General features: G+C 43.7%; 1 protein-coding gene across 6 annotated transcripts in view; it reads right to left on the bottom strand.

The window, feature by feature from the left end:
* znf469 (zinc finger protein 469) overlaps positions 1-16,182 on the bottom strand; it is a 134,604-nt gene that overhangs the window by 51,843 nt on the left and 66,579 nt on the right. For 3 of the 6 annotated variants that reach the window (XM_072698343.1, XM_023817393.2, XM_072698344.1), the window contains one exon: positions 15,329-15,436. The gene's annotated coding sequence lies outside the window, so the exon portion shown is untranslated. Of the gene's footprint in view, positions 1-3,388; positions 3,750-7,955; positions 8,064-15,328; positions 15,437-16,182 lie in introns of those variants that run through there. The other 3 variants (XM_023817392.2, XM_023817394.2, XM_072698345.1) reach the window with 2 other exon arrangements.

Genomic DNA, 16,182 nt, shown 5'->3' with positions numbered 1-16,182 from the left:
ACAAACGAAACAGAGAGAGGCAGCTGGCCTCTGTGCATCTCTGAGCGCTGCTGTTATCACCGACTGGGATCTCAACTGAAACGGCTCCCACCACAAGGATCTCACACTCATCTCATCACTAGGGCTCTCCTGTCAACAGAGCGAAAGCTATTAAGGGCATTTCACGCATATGGGAATGTATGGAGTCGTCTGTTTCTGTAGGTGTAGGTGGGTAGCTCATTTGTTTATACATATACCAAAAAAGCATATGTGTGTTCATTTGAGTGTGAGAAAGAGCAAATGAATGTCCAGCTACTCACCAGTGTAAAACGCTGTATATCAAGCAGCAATACTGATTTCCATACTGGTCTCCTTCTGATAACGACACTTACTGTAGTTTGGACCCCAAATCACTCCAGGCCATGCAGAATCCTGACTATGTAGCTCCAAATGCTTTCTGAAGTGATTTGATCCCTGCAGGTGAATTGTGTGTTTTATTTCCCCAAGTAACCACAACGATATGCAGCCTCTGCTGTAAAGTGGGATATTTATGGCACACAACAACTATAAATAGAAAAGCATTTCAGATAAATGCATTAACAAGACTATTGTGTTTCACATACAAGCTCAGCTGTCTCTAAAAATGATGGCTTTCTTTGGCGGCGCGCCACTGCACTTTCACCTGCGCCAGTTCCTGAAATTTACTGTCATCGCAGTAATTTCCTGTTTTATAGGCGGCAGAACAGTGCCTTGACGATGCAGTGGTGAGTTACGGTAGAAACTGTGGGACATTCCAGGTGATCAGCGGGGCTGTCAGCCGGCTGCTGGTAAGAATCAGCCCCCCTTCTAGGGGGCAGCGAGAATGACACTGGCATGAAAATGGTGCCAGTGAGGTGAAAATGTTTGATAAACAGCTTAAGTGAAATATACTCCACAGAAGAAAAAAAAAACACAGAGAAATTCCAAAAGCCAGCTGGCCCCCCACTGGCACCAGGATGCAGGTCAGCAGTCAATGAGGCAATCAGTGTAAGCAGTTAGACCCCCCCCCCCACAACCCCACCCACCCCTCATGTTGACCTTCCTCTCCAAAGCCTCTCTCATCCCTCGCTCCCTTCACACTCCCTGCTCCTCCCCCAGCCCCGGCGTGATGATGTCTGTGACCTGAATTCTGGGTCGCAGGACAGTCTGTCACACTGCAGGGAGGTCTTTGCCATGCCGCAGGGCGGTGTTTGTCATGCTATGGGGCGGTGTTCATCATGCTGCAGGGCGGTCTTTGTCATGCCATGGGGCAGTGTTCGTCATGCCGCAGGGCGGTGTTTGTCATGCTGCGGGGCGGTCTTTATCATGCTGCGGGGCAGTCTTTGTCATGCTATGGGGTGGTGTTCATCATGTCGCAGGGCGGTCTTTGTCATGCTATGGGGCGGTCTTTGTCATGCTGCAGGGCGGTGTTTGTCATGCTGCAGAGCGGTCTTTGTCATGCTATGGGGCGGTGTTCATCATGCTGCAGGGCGGTCTTTGTCATGCTATCGGGCGGTCTTTGTCATGCTGCAGGGCAGTCTTTGTCATGCTATGGGGCGGTGTTCGTCATGCCGCAGGGCGGTGTTTGTCATGCTGCAGGGCGGTCTTTGTCATGCTATGGGGCGGTGTTCGTCATGCCGCAGGGCGGTGTTTGTCATGCTGCAGGGCGGTCTTTGTCATGCTATGGGGCGGTGTTCGTCATGCCGCAGGGCGGTGTTTGTCATGCTGCAGGGCGGTCTTTGTCATGCTATGGGGTGGTGTTCGTCATGCCGCAGGGCGGTGTTTGTCATGCTGCAGGGCGGTCTTTGTCATGCTATGGGGCGGTGTTCATCATGTCACAGGGCGGTGTTTGTCATGCTGGGGGGTTTGCCTTGCGGTAAAAGGGGCCTGTGGCCTAGAACAGAAGGTGCTGAATTAAATGTGACGATGTTCAGATGATGCAGGAGAGCCAAACATCAACACTCGCTGTGGCACATTGACCCTGAGACACACAGAATCTGGGATAGACTACAGGCACTGAGAGGCAAACACACAAACACACACACACATGCACACACAGCTGCAAAGATATGCTGCAAGTGGTTTCACACATACACAAGACCAGGCTGCTAAGGAAAAACACACACACACACACGCACACACACACGCACGGACATGCATGGATGCCAAAGATCTCACACGCAGAGCTTTTGCATCCTTGTCCAAATTCCTGAAAGCGCACAGAAGACTGACCCTGCCCTGAGGATCCTCTCCTGCTGTGTCCCAGGACAGGAAGGGTGGGGTCACAGTGCTGCCGCTGCTCCTCACCCCCAACACTCCCTCCCCTCACACCCAGGAAGCAGCGCCACAGGTGTGGTAATACCTGACATTCCAGCACCTCAGCTGACCTCTGGCTGCGACTCGTCAGTCTGCTTTCACTGCGCCTTCCCAAGCTGGGCCAGTCATTTACAGCAGAGTCTCTTGGCTTTTTAGTTACAGCACCAAAATAAATCCAATGTCTGAGATAAAGACCGGCGCTAAAAGGTACGTTAACACTTTAGTTTAAGGTCTGCTTCTTTATTCTTAATAAACTGTTAATCATTTAATAATAAATTAATAGACAGAAAGATTCATTCACAAACAAATTTAGACAACCATCGCTTTCTTGTATCAATACATTTCTAAATTGTAAATGAATATTTTTATTAATAACTACTGTACAGTATATTACCAAACTATTAGTAAATGTTTATTGATATCTAAGGAGGAGACATTTAAAGCTCAGCTATAACTCATTTCTAAGTTGGCTTACTAATGCATTTTTTCTTAGTTGCAAACGATTTACAAACAATTAGTAACAGTGTGTTAATAGGTAAGGAGCAGACCTTAAACTAAAGTGCTACCAAACACTCCATCTCTAGATTAGCAAAACTCAGTGACCTGGCACAGTAAAATACCACAAACCAACGCTAGTTACAATGTGTCAGCGAAAAGAGCGATGGCACAATATATATCCTGAATAATTTACGTGACCATAAAGCGTGACGCAACTAGACCATGCACGTTGTACCAGCCCATCCAACAACAAAATCACGTACGTGTACGCAATGAGAAAAACAAACACAGATGCAAATGCTCGCATTTGAGAAGAGACATGTGCACATTCCATCATGTACTGTAGCTCAGCGTGACTCTAGTGCATGACATTCAGAGCCACAGGAGAATTCACAATTACAGATGCACTTGACATGGTCAGACTTAGAGCAAGATGTGGTGTAGGTACAAACAAAAAGAGGGACTTGGATTTGCTGTAAGAGAGTCACTGGATCGTACAGCAGCCATGCAAAAAAGGGAGTGAGTGTGTAACTGCGAAAGACACGCTGACACACACAGCAAAAGCAGAATCCCTCACCTCACACACTGCACGGCGTCCCCTGCTTCCTGGCTGTCTCGCTCTCCTCTCTTGGGCTGCCTTCCTCTCTCTCCCTCTCTGTGTGTCTCTCTCTCCTCATCCTATACTAATTCTCCCTCTCTCTCTACCCTCCCCTGAAGAGAGGGGGATGACCGAGGTGAGCAGAGTCCTGCTAAGGTTTACAAACGCACCCTTGAGAGGGAGGAGGCGGGAATCACCGAGGGCTGCTCCGCACTCACATTCTCCTCCTCTTTTTCCCCTCCCTCCATTACTGCCTCCCTCCCACTTTCTCTCCTCTCGCTACTATTACTTTGACTCCCCTATTAACCCTTCAAAGCTACACTTCAAATGGCTATTTGCTCTGACCAAAACCACCACATCGGTAAGAGCATTAACAACAGTCCACAGTCATACAGGTACAGGAGGTAACTTCCCATCATAATCATTATGGACACAGTCCACAGTCATACAGGTACAGGAGGTAACTTCCCATCATAATCATTATGGACACAGTGCACAGTCATACAGGTACAGGAGGTAACTTCCCATCATAATCATTATGGACACAGTCCACAGTCATACAGGTACAGGAGGTAACTTCCCATCATAATCATAATCATTATTGAATCCTTTTGAAAGTGAGTATTGACATGACATGCAACACTCAAAACCTCAAAACCAAAACCTCTCATGGGAGCTTCCACCTTACCCAGCCGAACAGCCACCCGAATACACATCAACAAAACAAAATGCAAAACTACATTCAACAACAAATACAAACAAACATTAATAAGCTGAACATGCCTATAATAATCATATAAGCGCGTGATAAAAAAAGAACATTTCCTAAGGTTCTTGGAAGTCCAAAAGAAAAGCAATAACAGTTCAAATATTTCTGACAAAGCTCTGCAAGGACATTCTGTTCATCAGCAGCCTCTTTACCAAAAGCCCTATTTATCACTAACTGCCAGACCAACGTCATTTTTAAGCAATGTTGGCCTTATTTGTGTTTGCAACTAGTATTACAAGGACTCTAATTACAAGGGATCGGTAACACGGAATCTATAACCATTTTTAAATTATCCTAGTAATTATTTTCCAAAAATATAATGATTATTTATACTGATTAATTAAAAAGTACACTTTTGGATAACATCAATGGGATAACATGGAGACTCCAAGCGGTCTACAAACTACCTATGAAACATCAGGTCTGTCCATCAGGTTTCCCCTCCGAAACACCACGATAATGTGTCTGCAGGCGATGAAATGGCACTTTAGCATATGTAGCCGTGCCTGTGGCGGCACCCCCACCCACGCCAGCCTCCCAGATGCATGGGAATCATCACCATCTAACATTATGTGGTGCTCTCCTGCCACAGGGAAGTTTTCTGATGACTCACAGTCTCGTTTGAAACGCAATGTGCCCGGAATCAAAATAGCAGGCTAACGACCGAGATGTGGGGCCACCAGAGTCTGGGATGTGCACACGCTTGGGCACACAGATGTATCGCTTTGGAGCCCACAGCTATTTCCTTCAGACATGGCTAGGGGTCTCTCCCGAAAACCAGGACAGGGAGGCAAAGTTAGTCACTGCATATTTCTCAGCATTTTCTTAATCATCAGTCCATTCAGGAATAAACAATGAAGATGAGAAGGGTCCTGTAGATAGCGCAGAAGTTAGAAATAGTTTAACGTTAAGGAATCTGTAATAAAATCACATCAACGACATACTGCATACCGCAGTTTTTAAGATGCGCACTCCATATCTGTTGTACTGTTTTATATCAATAATTGCTTTGTCTGAAGAATTAACACTTCCAAATAGCATGGTTAAGTCCTTTGGATTCCATCTAGCTTTTAGGTGATAATCATATAATTCAGTCCTCCTAAATTTAGTGAAGTAAATTATCCACAAAAGCAATCATTTAGGTCAAAATAGCATGTTAACCAACTCCTAAATGTGAGTATCGCACGAAACAAACAAACAAAGAAATCTAAGACTTAGGATAGTAAAAAAAGTGCAAAACGACAGAAAATGTGTAACCCAAGACTGTAAATTGCTCGGATGATGGCCATTTATAGAAATACTCAGTCAGGGCCAAATCATGAAAGGCTGGTATGAAAATAACGAACCTACATCTTCAGATCTCTCGCATCTATTCTTATACTGTAAAAGAATGCACAAAGAAGCTGTCAATCTTGTCATATGTTGCATGTACAGTTTTCCAGCTCCAACATATACAATCTTCACATTAACTGCTCCCAAACACCCTCCCAAAGTCACCTTTCCAAGACCAGCACACATCACCTGAAACCTTACTGGAAGACCTACTTACAGATTGACTGTAAGCGCAGCTCAGTAACACAGTGGGGCACCCTAACTGTAAATCATCCTGCTGCTCAGGACCCTGCAACGGTGGAGGACAGTTCTCCTGCGGTTCTTGGTTTCCAGCCACACCTGCCACTTCCGCATCACCCCGAGCGACAGGCGAGCGAGACGAAACACGCAGGCTGCGAGTGCAGCCCCAAGCCTGCATGTGCTCAGAAACACAGCTGCTGTGAGGGAGCAGCTCTGCAGCCTCAGCGCCGGCCATCCGCAGACATCCACAGGCTGACAGTGTCCAGGCATCACCTGACTCCGATGGGCCTACCAGACTCTCGCTGGAGACCTACACTAGCACAGAGCCAAATTAATCCTCCTAAGGACACGAAGCAATTGCATTGTCCTGTTTTTCAGTCAACTTCAAATTGTTAAACTATGATGATGAGAGGAAAATTGTACACTAAAAGGCTGTAAAGACACTAACAAGTGTATTATGCAGAGATGCAATGTGCTGTGAAAACAGTGCTCTGTCTATATTGTGCTGGTTTTCTTAAAACTCCTCTCACGCCTCACATCAGCTGTGTCTCCAAGGAGGGTCTGGCTACTGAACACGATATCACACCGTGGCTTCCCTGCTTCCTAACAGCAGATAAATACCTGACACATAACCGAAGTGATTTTTTTTTCCGGAGGATCGTGTTTTTCCTCTGAGCGATGTTTTCGTTGTTTGGGCCGGCATATTTTTCCAGACCATAGCCTCGCTCCCTCTGGGTTCTGTTCTCAGCACCTCGAGTCAAGTCTGGAACTCACATACATATTCCAAGACCAGGCATGAAGCAACAGCTTGATTATCTAACTCGCTGTAACGGTTTGTAATGTTTCTTCAAAGTTACAGCACTTTCCATTATTGACTGAAGTGGTATTATACATAACATCTGCTCAGTGTCGAATGTTTTAAACACGGCTGCCAATGTCTCATGAACGATAAAAGGTTTCCAAGCAGTGCTTGAAATGTAGGAGATTTAATACATGTGGAAATTTCTGCTCATGTTACTTTTTCTACTGATATTTTGGAAATTTGGTATAATTTTGAGCCTAAAATATGCAGAACAATATACCAAAACGTGATTATTTCCTATGACATCCCACTGTCGTAAAACTGTAGAAAAACGATAACATACTACATAATTTATGCAGCTCCATATGGTTTTGACTTGGTTGTCAATATGGGAACTAGGTAATCATAGACTACCACCTGGGTTAACGGTTGCCCCTGTCCTAATGAAATCCTGCATGGTCAGCAGGCACCATGTATCTCTATAGTGACAAAGGGGTGGACATGGGCAGAGAGACAGGATTGGTTGACAGGGACACAGGACTAAATGTGGATACTGAAACGGTGGCTATAGAGACAGAGAAGAGGACCACATACCACAAAAACATACAATTATCCAAAACAGGCCGGTCAGCCCAGCTTCTACCCACTAAAACACACAATAATAAAGCATTTAGCAAACAAACTGGCTCAGTATTCTCTGAGCAGGCTTTTCACAGTTTTAACATATACATATAGTATTACACACTTTATTCTTTATACACGTGAATGGAACCTCAATGCAAGTCAAACGTTTGCAATAACATATACAGTACTACCATGTCCTGTGGTTGACCTTCCACTTGCAGAGACTTGACTCTTGGAATCAATCCCTTCTCTCATCTCTCAGGCAGCCAGAATGCTTTATATAAGGGACTGTCATTCAAAGCAGCAGTTTGCCAACAATAAAGGCGTTTAATGTCATCTATTTAACAAGGCCAAATCCAACAGAGCAGTATTGACAGTGGTTTCCCGCAGCCCACTTTAATATATTTTCCGAGATCCTGTGTGTTCTAGAACGTGCTGTATACTTCTGTGTCCCTGAGTCCATGGGCTGTATAAAATCTGTACTTCGGAGCACATCTGGAATCAGCCTCATCTCTCATACATCTATTCTTCATGGAACAACTGATTAAGAAAAAAAATTCACATTTTCATTTATTACTTATATATTGTAGTATTTGTTTCATTTCTCATAATTTTGGACCAGTTCCGAAAGTATCTGTCACGGTGTGTGTTTATAGCCCCTGAGTGAAAGTGATGTTGGAATGCCAAAACATGTTCAGGATGAAAATAGACTGAAATCTTACCTGTGGAAGCTGTAGGTTTTAAAACATTTTTTTTTTAAAGGGCCACATAAACATTACCTGCAAAATGAATCGCGTTCATGTCCTGCGGAGGAGCCATCAATCCGTCAGTCAATCTGCTTTTATTTGCCGTGCCCCCCTTTGCAAAAGGGATCGCTGCAAAGTGCTCTACAAACAGATTAAAAGAAACCCTCAGCACACACAAGAGCAGTAATAAAAGGCTGCTGAAAGCTAAAGTATAGCTAATTAACAGCATTTCAAACAAAAGATGGCCAAAGGCGGGTCATTGTCTTGAGTTTGGGCCCCGTTGATGTGGTGTAGCGCTTCCAAGAGGGATAGAGGTAAATATGGCTTTCAGCAAATCCCTACATCATGTTTCTCAGATCCGGTATATTCTACTGCACTATATCAACTAAGCTTCACTGTAATATTTTAACAAGTAGCTTAACTGTTCCTTTTGTTGTTTTTGTTTTCAGATAAAACTATAAGCAGCCATAGCAGAATGAATTACACGATGCTCTGTCATTCCTGACTGCAGGCCGTTGCCTGTTGTCAGGAGGCCCCAGGGTTTTCACATAAGTGCAGTTTTCGACACCTTTTGCTAATTAGGAGCAATGGAGCATTATGGGCTATAAACACTGTCAGCAGCGCCCTCATCTCCAAGCCTAGGTATCCACCAATTGGAGCTGACTATCCCTGCCTGCACAAACAGTCAGCTTGCACTGGAGCCTGGATGCCCATCTGTTGGTCTATATTCTTTGCTTCTTCTCTCCTTCTGGCCAAAACTGGTGGGAGGCACCTCAACTGTCTATGGCATGTGATATCTGATTAAATATTAATTCAGCAGTAGGACTCTTGCAGACAAAAATATATGTTTAAAGGCCTAACAATTTAACTATCTGATATATTTAGCTATGGACTACTTCTTGCAAACAAACATAAAAATTACAAAGCAATTAAGATATAATAATGATATGACGTAGTTCACTCATCCTTTTCCTTTGTCGTCCTTCTTGTACATTGACCAGCTATTCTCTCTACTTAACGTTAAGTTCTTAGTGTGTCAGCAAATGCAAGGCACCGTGGTGGATCATTTTTAGACTGCTGCAGGAATTACGGCTGTCGTCTGTACGACTACAGAAGTACGAGAAGACAAAAGAGACATTTAGCTACTAGGCTTACTACATTACAAGCAGACCACTTTGAATTTGTCACTATATTTCTATTACTGTGAGGAAGAGAGAATTTAAAATGATGTAATTCTGTGCTGGAGAAATGGAATCTGCTTCAAGGGATTTCCCTTCACAAGTCTTAGCTTGATACCACAACTTTAGGCAAGTCCAGGATTGGAAGATACAGAAAGGGCTGTTTCCAGCCCCCAAAACAACAATTTTAAAAACCCTGAAAAAATCACATTCAAATAAATTTTGAATCCGTTGCAGAGACAGCTCATCAAACACGCTCCTTTTCTGTACCAGATCATAAGACACAAACTGGAACATTACAGAAACATCAACTGCTCAGTGCCGGAATGTCCATTGCAATGAGCCGCACCACAAACACACCCCCTGCCTGTCGCTCTCATACAATATATCACTTTTTGTTGTGTTTTGTGGTACAAATCACCATAAAACAACTTTCTATTGTTTAGAGTTACAGTTTGTCCTGTAGTCAAGGATGTCAGCACTGGGTACCTCTGCCTTATAAAATCTAGTGATAATGAATACATTCGCAAGGTGTCGTCAGTGATAAATGAATATAGTCACATTTCCCCACACACATACACACATCACTGCACACAAAGAGTCAAATGTTACTGTGCTGTCAGAAATCACATCGATATGAACTGCTTACGAAATACATACAATGATACTATGAATAATTATTATGCCAATAGTAGTAGTAATCATTATGATAATTTGTGAACGACATAAGTGTCCACAAAAAAAGCAGCAATATTTACTGCCCGTGTAACAACACCAAGGCTCACTCCTCTATTTATCTCGCATTACAGGCCCTGATCACTCGCTCCGGAGTGTGACATTAACAGGGCTGGGTGTTAACGATGCCATCTGTGAATGAGACTGATTCGCTGCTGGAAAAGCCGCTGACTTTCAGGCAGCACGCGGAGCAGGAGGGCCGATTGAAACAGCTGTTAGCGGGAATGTCTGCTTTAGCCGGACTTTCACACGTTCCGCGACATGGGGGAGTACGAACCCACGCTTCCCAGCACTGGGGCAACATGGAGGACTGCTGAATCAGTGACCCTGACCCCAGACGATAACGAGGCCTCACAGCTAAACGCCATTCCATCTCAACCTACTCCAGCAAAATATACAGTAAGTGCCTGCACAACGCAACCCATAGCTGCAGATACTGCACCAGAGCAATTATTTCTGCATCTGTTGACTACCTAAAAATTACCTATAATATTTCAGTGAAAGACACACAGGGTACAGCAGGAGTGCAGTCTTCTGTAATTCTGTTTTTGTTGTGGTTGCCACATATTATTTCTCATTGTATCATAAAGGTCTTGGTTCTTACATGTTGCCTTTAATGTGGAATTCTGTTGTTTTGATGCCAGTTGTTCTAAAGTGCTGGCAGTTTAGCATGACTGGAAGGAGGGTACCATCGTAAAATGTTCTACCTCTTAGATGCTACGTGTCTGGCTGGAGCAGTAATCGCCATTATAGTTAGGAAACTATGCACAGTACCTGAGGCTATAAAGCCTATCTTAGGCATTGCCGATGTACTTCAGGTTCAAACCAGAACACTCTAGAAAAAATGCTAAGAACAAACAAAATCAAAGCCAAATGTAAAAGTATAAACTAAAAGGGCACTAAACAATACTCTCAATACTCATAAATTGTATTTTCTTAGTATTATGATATAAGAAAATCTATCGATAGATCTATAATGTTTTCTAGACATATTTGCAAGAGTGTTACATAAACAACTTGAAGTGTATTGTATCTGGAGTACATGTATCTGTACTGGTCCTGTACTAAATCACTCTGTGTAGGTTTGTTCAGATGCACACCTGCAGGGGCAGAAGTGGGAGTTTTGCATCTCTCACACTCACCTTTAACGTTTGAGTTCATTTTAAAGATTTCAACAGTAGTGGCTCTAAGGCTTTTAATGGAAAGTGAGGCACCAAGCCATCAGCTTTCTGCTCGCAAAGAAATAGTGGAAATTCTTTACATGAAACATTTAAGAACCATTCTGTTCCAAAGGCGGGTCAACGCACAGCTCATTTCTGGAAATGAGCGCATTTTAATTCATGCGTCACACACCTTTAACCTGCAGCCGTATATTTGTTTCCTTTAGAGTTCGGGAGAATGACTGTCTAATTGTGCGGGAAGAACGTGCCCCATGATTCACCGTGACAAACGGTCAAGGCCGTTCGCTGTGGCAGGTGCGCAGCTCCATTTAAAAATCCCTATTCTTCATCTCTTCACATGGGGGCCATTTTAGATAAGCATTCCGACATTATTCCAGTGAAAAAAGGGAGTGGTCCTTAACAAGTGTGCCTGGGGTCTGTCTCTCCTCATACTTTTTTCCATAGAATTTCCATGGAATTATTTCACTTCCCTATTGCCAAACTAAACTATCATAGATTTTCACTAGAAATCCAGCTCCCAGGAGTAAAAAACTACTCTAGAATCAACCGGCTTCATGAATGAAAATGAGTCAGTGAGTTATTATGGCCAATGGAGAGAGTTTTACAAGACAGAAGTGAATCATATTAAACAAACATAGGCTGCCGGCCCTTCATTTCGCCTCTGCATTATCTTATGTACTCCTGTATGCTCTTGGCTTACAGTTAGGCAGTATCTATGCAAAGAAAACAAAGCCCTAGATATGTAAGGCCCAGTTAAAGTGAATTTCACGTTCTGTAATTACAGCACGGTTCGGGGTCAATGGGGACTAGTGAGATGTGACACTGTGAGCTTTATAAATGTGTCCATTGACGCTTGTTGCGTCCTGTTTCCCGTTGCCAATACCTATGGCTGTAACGTGCCGGAGAGTCACACTGGGGTGGATGCCAGAGTTACTTATGAGGGTGGGGTTAATCTAAGGACCTAGTGGCTTAAATTTAGTGAGAAATGTAAGCCAAGGTTCATACCCCAAGGTGTTTGTTAAGAAAATACTTGGATTACATTGGTGCCAGTGTGTATGGCATTAAGGAATGGCCAGATATTTCTCAGAGAGGAAGATTAAAAAGATTCTCTGCCATCATCATCACCATTGAGCTTACAGAGGAATGTTGAATGTGCCGTTGCAGAAATAGATATAGTTCAACGCCTTGTTGATGGGGACCAGAGTTTTTATGTACCGTCTAAACCTCGGCACGAAGCAGCACTGTAATCGGAAGTGCTGACAAACATGTCATTTGGGGGCTGCTTTTTTTTTTGCGAAGCGGAGAGAGGTGATGGGGGGGCAGAGCTGACCACTGACAGACAGCATAGCAGCAACAGGCGAATCAAAACTGACGGCAAGACCAAGGGTGGGTAAGATCAGCGCAGAAAGAGCAAGGGGGAGTCTTGGCTTATATTACAGATAACGGTATATAACCAAATGCCAGCAAGTGTCTTTGTGCTTGACTGTGGAAGACTTACGAGCCATTGGAATTAGCAAGAAAAAATACTGTGGTATTAATTTGGTGAGATGAGTGAAAATGACTTTGTCAGTAATTCGGGCCAATCTACAGGGTCTTAGAATGTCAGAAATGAATAACATTGAACAAACACAGGCTGCTGGGTACTGGGTAATTACGCGGCACTAACTCATATGAACTGCACTCCTGTACACGGTTGGGTGGAAGCCTAGACACCCAGGGGTGGAGCATTTAAACATACAGGGAGCAGACAAACTCCGCCTCAGCCAATTACAAACACAAATTAGTGCTCATATTTCCTGGATTAACATGCTACTTGTGAGTGGTCTATATAACTACTGCTCCTACCTGTCCTGGCATATTACACTATGAGATTCATCTCTGGTGAGCCCGGAATGCCGCGTACATTGGTGGTGGCATCTGAGTCAATGTGAAATACTCAACATTTACTCAAAAAGACAGTAAGCTTTTCTCTTTCATTCACCGTACTTAAGGAGAATGAAAGAGTGATCAGAAAGCAATCAAATCTGGGTATTACTGAATGTTGATTCACATTACGAACCAATCAGCTACTTTAAGTTTTTTTTTTTCAGCCAGAAATGTTCAGAATGGAAAGGTTATGCAAACCTGAAGTAAAGCACAGCAATGAAACCAATCAGAGTGTACCTGTTTTGACTTTTAAAATCTGACTCTTTCTTTCACCCAATTGTTTCATATGATTGTTTTCTTTTGCTCATACAACTGAGAATAAGCGGAATGTTCAGCTCACCAGGCCAGTAGGCACTAAGGTCCAGCAGCATGTTCTGATCGGCAAACAGCCATATGCAGGTCAAAACCTAAACACCGCAGCCCTCAGCGACTCAGTAATATGAAGTGAATTTGACAGGGAAGCAGAAGCACAAAATTTGGGAAAAGCATTTGATAATTATGAAGGGTGTGTGCGTATATTGATGGATGCTGTTCAATAATCCTGCAAGTGTGAATGTCTCCATTGGGTTTATAGGAAGCAGAGTTCGAGGATCTCCAAAAAGTAGTAATTTCCCAAGAAGTAATTCTCATGGTGAGTTACTATCTTGTCATTCCCAGTTCAGGCTCCAAGCACAAGTAAAAATTCTTGGAAAGTTCAGCCATCCAGAATTATACAGTTGGATCACCTGGGTTTACAAAAATCTGCATCTTGCTTAGAAAACATACACCACATAGCTGAAAAAGTGTCAGCCTTCGTGGCATGCGATCGAACCTGTCCCCCTGTTTCACACACTCACACACAGACACACACACACTCACACATAGACACACACACACATTCTCTGTACCCTAGGTTTTGATTTTCATTATAGGTTACAGATCTTGCACATCTGCAACACACATTGGAGAAGCTGATGCCACAAATTCCTTACATGAATTATTACCATTTTTATAGGCAGAGCTCAAACAAAAACGGACATAAAAGTTAGTAAAATCATATGCAAATGGAAAAGACTGCTGTGGAAGATGCCAGGAACTACAGTGTGAACGGTCACTCACCCGCAGATTAGGCTGGAATTCCGTGTAAATACTCACACTGAAAACTCCTCATTATATTTTTAGTCGCCACTACAAATTTTGATCTGAATAATGAAAGGGTTTCCCAACAGTCAGTCTCTCTGGGAAAAATGACCCACAGTGCTCTGTATTCAAGAGCACAATTCAAATCACTCTGTACCCAGTGAGGAGTCCGACATATGAACCAATGACAGCACAATAAAAGGCCACAGGGACCCAGCACAGGGCAGGCAGCTCAGCTACCGGACAGCCTGTCGTCTTCTGGAGGCGTTTAACTCGGAACCTTCCCGTGGTGCCCCTGCTGCTGTAAATCTCCTGACTTGAAAGCAGAGTTTTGTTGATGCTTCTTCATCACACTCATAGTCCATCTGTCACGTTCGCCAAACAACCTTTACAGAAAGTGCCACATATGGTAATAGATCAAAGCAGTGGTGATAAAACTGCTGTATTAAAAGATTTAAATGATACTTTGGTGAAAAAAGAAACACCCAACATTAAGTGGAAATTATACTGTTGAAGATGAACTTTCCAGACTCTTTCCGGTGTGTATGTTTGTCAGAGAATCTTAGAAAGTTTTACATGATGTGTTGTGACACATTGTTCCTCATTGAATCATCCTGCCACTCTGAGATCATGGACTGATTCACTGTGTCTTAAAATGGATTAACCGTGATTGATATCCTATATCCTCGTATACAAAGACGAGGATATAGGAGGATATAGCTAATTACATGTATGATGACGACATGCTTTTTTTCACCCTGACAGTCATTGCCAGCGGGTCCCGGAGACCCCCTTCGACACTGACAGCTCAGCGTATGAAGCACGGTCGCCCTGGAAACCTCCGCCATGTCCTGCCCGGCGACAGAACCTTGTGCTGCAGTGTTTGGCAACTCTCATATGAATCATTACTCGGGCTACTTCCAACTTACAATACAAGGAGAGTCAATTCTCTTTGGCATTTACAATCAACATTATATCACAGTAAGCCTTGGAAAGGATTCCAGCCAGCAACTTCGCCATACCAAAGACAACAGTAGGGAGAGTGAACATCAAAGAGCAGGAGATATAGCCCTTGGAATTCATTTGCCTCCTGTTCCATTCTTTATTGTTTTTTTGGGTTTTCCTCTTAACAACCGAAGTGGAACAGCACTCATAAGATATTGAAGGCCTCTGTTTCCGTTTTAAATATGGTAGGTTTATCATGCTGTAATTTGAATCCAAATGAAGGAATGGGGGGGTGGGGGTGCTGAAGGGGTAGAGCTGTTACCTCAGACCTCCAGGGCTGCGATTCTGACTGCTGCCTTCGCTCCTTCCGTCTGCAGTTTGTGTCGTCTCCATGCACCGTGCCTCTTTCCTCTGCTACTCTTCTTTTCTCCTGCAGTCCAGAAACATGCGGTTAAATGGTCCACGTTGTGTGGTGGTGTATTTATGTGCCCTGAGATACAGACCCGTGTGCCTCCTAAGCACCCCCCCCCCGCTCCCCAGGACCCTGGCCAGGATACACGGTTACAAGACTGGTGGATGTGATATATTTAAACATGGACGTATCAGGATTGTTTAAAATAAAAAAATAATTCCCTTATAGTTGTTGTAATTTCACATATAATTCAATTTCTTCCAAAATAAAACCCACCAGGAAAATTTTCTAAATTAGGCTACGCGTCTTAGGGTTGGCTTTTCGTCAGTATGACCCCACCTAGAAAATGGATGGATGTTATCCATGATCGTCCTAAATCATTCTATGTGTTGTTTGTCATCCACTTTAATCACTGACAATTCTTAAGCATACTGTCTATTAAAATCACTCATTACTCATCATCGTTAAAATCGTAAAGAGCGTGATTCTGCTGTCTTTGTTTGCGCTTCCCTTCACCCTTACGGCCTGCAACAGGCACTGAGGGAACTCAGGGAGGGTAGGGGGGACAGGGAAGGCAGACCGCAGGACAGCATAGTATCCTGAGCCTCTGTCTCCCAGTCACATGCAGCGGCAGGGAGCGTCCAGAGAGGGGGGGTTGGCCAGCTGTGAGGCTCCCCCGACTTCCACACAACGCTCACCTGTCTCAGAGCATTCAGGGACACGACTCATCTCAATGCTATCAAAAACTGTCAAAATTCTATGCT

Source organism: Paramormyrops kingsleyae, chromosome 13 (genome assembly GCF_048594095.1).
Source record: "Paramormyrops kingsleyae isolate MSU_618 chromosome 13, PKINGS_0.4, whole genome shotgun sequence".
In the NCBI taxonomy this organism is placed as follows: domain Eukaryota; kingdom Metazoa; phylum Chordata; class Actinopteri; order Osteoglossiformes; family Mormyridae; genus Paramormyrops; species Paramormyrops kingsleyae.
This window is presented reverse-complemented; position numbering and strand designations above follow the sequence as displayed.